The 6,381-nt window shown below is 45.3% G+C and overlaps 2 pseudogenes; one reads left to right on the top strand and one right to left on the bottom strand.

The window, feature by feature from the left end:
- Positions 1–2,338: 2,338 nt before the first annotated feature.
- Positions 2,339–2,891, top strand: LOC111824860 (annotated as a pseudogene).
- A 2,337-nt stretch (positions 2,892–5,228) lies between these two features.
- LOC102432221 lies at positions 5,229–5,401 on the bottom strand (annotated as a pseudogene).
- Positions 5,402–6,381: the final 980 nt, after the last annotated feature.

Genomic DNA, 6,381 nt, shown 5'->3' with positions numbered 1-6,381 from the left:
TGTACCCTGAGTGTGACTAGGGGTGGCATCGCAACCTCCCGATCTGCCCTGCTCTGTGCATGACAAGGGGCAGCGCCCCAGCTCCCCAATCGGCCCTGCTCTGAGCCCGACCAGGGGCTGCACCTAGGGATTGGGCCTGCCCTCTGCCACCCGGGAGCAGGCCTAAGCCAGCAGGTCATTATCTCCTGAGGGGTCCCAGACTGGGAGAGGGCACAGAATGGGCTGAGGGACCCCCTCTCCCCCCCGAGTGCACAAATTTTTGTGCACCGGGCCTCTAGTTATATAATAACAGCTCATCACTGTAGCGTAATCTAAGTACCTTACATCTAATAACTTGATCTTCATCATAATAGGCCATAGCAGTAAGTCCTAGGATTATCCACAGATGAAAAGACTTAACACTGAACAAGGTTAAATAACAAGCTCAAGTCCCTGGCTGGTGGTCAGAGCATTGGCCTGTGAACCGAAGGCTTGTGGGTTTGGTTCCCAGTCAAGGACATATACTTGGGTTGCAGGTTTGATCCCCAGCCCCATTCAGGGTGCATGCAGGAGACAACCAGTTGATGGTCTCTCTCACACTGATGTCTCTCTCTCTCTCCCCCTCCTTTCTTCCTTTCACTCTCTCTAAAAATCAATGGGGGAAAAATAATAATAAACTCAAGGTCACACGTGAGTAAGAGGCAGAGCTGGAATTCCAATCTCAGTCCAACTCTAAGCCAGTGGCCTTAACCTCCAAACCATGGGATCATTTTAGGTGGGACAAGTGGAGTGAGTCCTCCTGACCTTGTGGAAAGTCATGAAAGAGCTTTAGTGGGTGCCTCTAGACCAGTCTGACACACAGCACCTCTCTCTGATCAGACAAGGACTGCTGGAGTCCAACCCAGAAACTCAAGCTGGCAATGGCTCATGGGGGCACCGCCTGACCAATTAATGACCTGCCACTCCTGCTTAACTCCCGAAGCCACAGTAAGAAGGGCATCTGACTGGGAAGTCAAGTCTAGGCTCATGGCGTCTGTTCAATGCTTTTTGTGACTTTGCCCAAGTCATTAAATCCTGCAAGGAATAGTACCATCAGCCAGGCTGTTATGAAAATCAAATGAATGACCAGGAGTGGACCTCGCTTTACAAGGAAGAGACCAAAACTGCCTTGTAAAGTGAACTCTGACAACGCCACTGGCAGCATTTCTGCATCAAGGCCCCTCGGAAAACATGACCTAATTGGATGATTCAAATGGGCTTCCCAAATGCATTGCAGATCGTTGTTAGGAAATACCAAGTGGTGCCTGAGAGTTCAAGCAGCCCCTAAGGTTACTCTCAAGCTGGTGAGTAAACCATGGTTATATCACTTTGGGCTCCTGGCCACCTGGCTGCAACGCTAGAAATGCTTCAGGCTTGCTCCATTCTGACTTGGTTTGACCACAATCATATTAAATATTAAATCATCTAGTGGCACTGGCACAGAAAAACACTATGTCAGGCGTTAGCTATTCTGCCTTTTATTACTATCCATAACAATTGCCTAACCATTTAGAAAGTTCCAACTTCAAGTCCAAGGCTTAAAAGAGTTATATCTATCCTAAAGGAACTTTTGTCCCACTTTCGCTGAAAATAAAAACTCATTCCCCAGACACCGACAGCGGGCTTCTTCGCGCTCTTGGCAGGCTAAAGGCTCCTGGACAAACACAGGCCTTCTGCTCAGAGGGAGGCCGCTGCTCGTCAGGGCTGGGCCTTCGGCACAATTGTGATTCCTGCCTCCTCTCTCCTGGCCCTCCATCTCCCCTCTCTTGCATCTGACAGAACAGCCTCTATGTAACCAGAACTACTTTTCAAACTATGGGACATCCCCTTAACCTGGGAATTCCCTCAACCTTACCATAGAGGCACTAATTGACCTTGTGACCTGCCCGGCACGCAAAGAGAAGTATCACTTGTGCAGTGGTCTTGCCAGGAGGTTTCACTATCGGATCACAAGGAAGCAATCAAATTTAGAATGTGGGACATTCTAAGAGACAACTGGCTTGGATTCTGCCAAAGTGTCAGTGTCATTAAAGAAAGAGGTGGGAGGCTATTTTAGATTAAATGAGAGAAAGACACTAATGCAATGTATGGATGAATCTTGATTGGATTTTGGTTCCCCCAAAATAGCTCTTAAATTCTTGAAGAAAATTGAAAAAGTTTGAATATTAACCATATATCAGATGGTATTATTGGATGAAGGTTAGTTTTCCTGAGTGGTGTAATGCAGTTATGTTGGAGAAAGTCTTTACTCTTAAGAGATTCATTCGGGGGTGAAGAGGTATGGCGTTTGAGTTTCAAACATACGTAGTCTTTTGCTGAGATGGCACTCCACCCAGCAGAGCAGCATTCAGACATGTCTAAAAGATGTTTGATCCCTAAAATAGTGAGAGAAAAGCCCTGAAAGAGATGTTCTGAACAAGTTCAAGATTTTACCCAAATGTTGTGAAGAGTCTGGAATCCATGTGGTAGTAAAATGCTGGGAAGAACATTCTGCATTAAAAGAATGTCCAACCACCCTAACCGGTTTGGCTCAGTAGATAGAGCGTCAACCTGCAGACTCAAGGGTCCCAGGTTCGATTCAAGTCAAGGGCATGTACTTTGGTTGCAGGCACATCCTCTGTGGGGAATGTGCAGGAGGCAGCTGATCAATGTTTCTCTCCCATCGATGTTTCTAACTCTCTATCCCTCTCCCTTCCTCTCTGTAAAAAATCAATAAAATATATATTTTTTTAAAAAGAATGTCTAACCCCTTACTGTAATGGCCCTGCCTTTATTTAGAATGCAACCTGGAGTACCTGAAGGAAAGGGAAGAGTTCAGAAAAACTGGACTTCCTACCAAGGAAAAGCCACAGGAGCTTCCAACAAGAATGTAGGCAAACACTCTAAGGATACTCAGTAACTCTCCATGGAAATCACAGTCTCTTAAAATAACGGACTCATGGAAGTGTGTCTGCTTTATCCTAAATTATGGCAATATTCATTTTATCTGAAATAAAGTTTTTGTTGTTTTTATTTGTTTGTTTTTAATCCTCACCCATGGATATTTTTTCCATTGCTCCCCAGAGAGACAGTGGAAGGGGGGGGGGAGGAGAAGGAGAGAGAAAGAGAGAGAAACAGCGATATGAGAGAGAAACATCAAATGGTTGCCTCTTGAGCCCCAACCGGGATCTGGGATCAAACCTGCAACCGAGGCATGATCCCTTAACCGGGAATCAAAACCAAGACCCTTTGGTCCTTGGGCCAATGCTCTAATCACTGAGGAAAACTGGCCAGGTTGAAATAAAGTTTTCTTAATTTTTTTAAAAAAAATACATACAGTCCTTCACATTATTCACCGATGCCATATTTGCAAACTTGCCTACTTACTAAAATTTATTTGTAACTGCAAAATTGGTACTTGTGGTGCGAAAACCTTGAGCCTCTCAACGTACACATTTCTAGCTGAGGTCAAACAGCTGAGGTCTAGCAGCTGCCTTCTTATTCAGTCATTTTATACCATAAATGTGTCCCTTCACAGTGCCACTTTTTTCACATTTTGGTCTTTTTGCTGGAGATTTTGCTGTTTAAAAGGCCGAATGCACAGTGTTAAAATGCTATCTAGTTTCCTAATCATAAGACTGTGATGTGCCTCGCAGAGAAAATCATGTTAGATAAACTCCGTTCAGGCATGAGTAATACTGCTGTTGGCTATGAGTTCAATGTTAATGAATCAACAACATACACTGAATAAAATGTCTTTTAAAAGAAACACACATAAAACAAGGTTAATGAAAATCTTACCAGAGGCTCACAGGAACCTAACCCTGTATTTCTCCTAAGCGCAATGATTCAATATTTGCTGCTATTTTATAGAATATAACTATGTGAATTATGCGAGTCAATTGCGTGTACACATATATATACATATACACATATACATATATGTGTGTGTGTTATTTACACACAGAACTGCACAGATGTGGCAAAATGATAACTAGATGAAGAATACAAGAATATTTGTTGTTCTAGTATTTTATTTTTCTGTGGATTTAACTTTTTCAAAATAAAGTGTTGGGAGAAAAAACATACATACACACACAGACTGTGGCTTGTGACCTGTCAATGGTCATAAAATTAATTTAGACAGTGCAACGAAAAAGAATGGAATGGAGTTGAGTCGAGTAGCATAGAAAATATCAGGTTCTTGGATTTGTGTTTTGTGAAATGTGTTTCCAGATAGGGTGTGGATGTCTGTTTGCTGGGTTGTAAAGTAAAAAATTTTTCTTAATATAAGTTAGGTTCCAAAAATCTTTGCAAGTCGGGGACCTATAGGATTAAAGCACCCTCCTGTCACCCCTCTTTCACCTCCTCTTTTCTGTACCAGGGTCCAGCCCTGTCACCAGAGGGGGTCCTTCTCCTCCCCAGGCTGGCCCACCACAGGCTGTGGCTCCCCCCTTCTGCTGTCACCCCATCCATTCTCCTCAGCTTCCCCATCACTCCATCCCTTCCCACCTGCTCCTTCCAGGCCTTCTAGAATCCTATTGTAATCTCCCCAATATAATCCCCTTGGCTCTGATATGTTTTGCTCTAGGCCTCTGCGAAGGGATGTCTAGTCCATCAACAAGCCCTTAAACTTGTCTCTGATCCATGCACCATGGAGGCAGTTGGGGGGGTGGGGGGGGGGAGCAAGGGTCTATGAGAGCAGAAGGGAAACACTGCGGGGAGGGGAGAGCAGCGAAGGCTTCCATGACGAGTTGCTCCCTCAGAGATTACAAGTTCAAGTTTCTTTTACTAAGTTACTAGCAGAGTTCTGTATAAGAAATAGAAATGTTTCATCATGTTCGTTTGAATGAGTTCTGAAAGGCCTAGTGTTATGGTGCATGAGAAACCTATGGATTCCAGATGAGGAGGCTTCTCTGGCCTCTCAATGAGTGCTCATGTATTTAATATTCACTCTTTGTTTTGTTTTTGTTTTTGGTTTGTTGTTGTTGTTGTTGTTTTTGAATGACAAAATGTTGAGTGTCTGTGCATGTATGTGCCTCCCCCTCCCCCAGCTCCTGTTACGATCTGAGAGCCTCCCAAACTGGAAGTTCCGGAGAAAACAAGGCGCTTATCCCCAGAAGGGCTTGAAAACCATGAGGCCCTGGTTCTCTTGATTTGGATGATTGTAGGTGAGCTCTCCCCACAGCATGCCTCAGGCCTCTCTGCTCACGGAGAAGAGCCCCCTCGTTCTACAGGACTCCTGAGGTCTCCTGTTCTTCTGCAGCCTGGCGCCGGGAGCTGCGCCCCTGGAAAAAGTGGTAGGCTCGGATGCTGAGAGGGAGCCCCCATACACAGTAAGGAGCATCTTGGAGGTGGAGGAAGGCTTGTAGTCAATGTCAGGTAGTTGCTTGGCAGTTGGCATGTCGTCCCCTGGACGTTGCTCTCTTCCTCCCTCCAACCGAGGCTCCGGTGGAAGCATCGGGCCACCACAGTACGCGCAGTGACACAGCACCTGACACAAGGATGGGGGTCCAGGAACAAGCCTAGACACTGAGGTGCTATCGGTCAGGAAACCCACCTTTTCTCCCTTCCACTCACCCCATCGCCCTCTAGGACAGTGATGGCAAACCTTTTGAGCTCGGCGTGTCAGCATTTTGAAAAACCCTAACTTAACTCTGGTGCCGTGTCACATATAGAAATTTTTTGGTATTTGCAACCATAGTAAAACAAAGATTTATATTTTTGATATTTATTTTATATATTTAAATGCCATTTGACAAAGAAAAATCAACCAAAAAAATGAGTCGCGTGTCACCTCTGACAAGCGTGTCATAGGTTCGCCATCGCTGCTCTAGGATACGACTCCCAACTGAGGCAGGAGCCCATGCTGCCCTCAGCCCTGTTTGGCCGCTGTCCTTGAACTTCTTTAATACATGCTTTTTGAGCACCTGCTGTAGTTCTGGGTGCCCTGCTAAGCACTGCGCCTGGGAGGATAGCTCTGCGCTCCCTGCTGGTTCTCTTTCAGTCCTGTTTGTCAGCGACCCTTTACAATTCCCTAAGCTGAAGCCTCAAACTGGTGTCCTATAAGACAGATCAAGCAATTGCATCTGGCCTGACAGTTTTGGCCAGTATAGTTGCATGGTTGCTGTTATTTTTAAATCTTGAATTATCTGTTGCATCTAAAATTTAGGAGACTCCACCACATTCTGGTTACCTATTGCTGCATAACAAACCACCCAGATTTTGTGGCATAAAACACAACCATTTGCCATGTGTCTGCAGGTCAGGGATTTGGATAAACCACGGCTGGGCAGTGGGATTTAGGGGGGATGGGGGGAGGTCACTGCTCCCTGAACTCTGGAAAGGCTCAAATGGCTGGGTGTCATGAAGCGCTAGGAGCAT

Source organism: Myotis lucifugus, unplaced genomic scaffold (genome assembly GCF_000147115.1).
Source record: "Myotis lucifugus unplaced genomic scaffold, Myoluc2.0 scaffold_9349, whole genome shotgun sequence".
Classification (NCBI taxonomy): Eukaryota; Metazoa; Chordata; class Mammalia; order Chiroptera; family Vespertilionidae; genus Myotis; species Myotis lucifugus.
The sequence above is the reverse complement of the archived record's forward strand: the minus strand, read 5'-3'. Positions and strand labels throughout refer to the sequence as shown.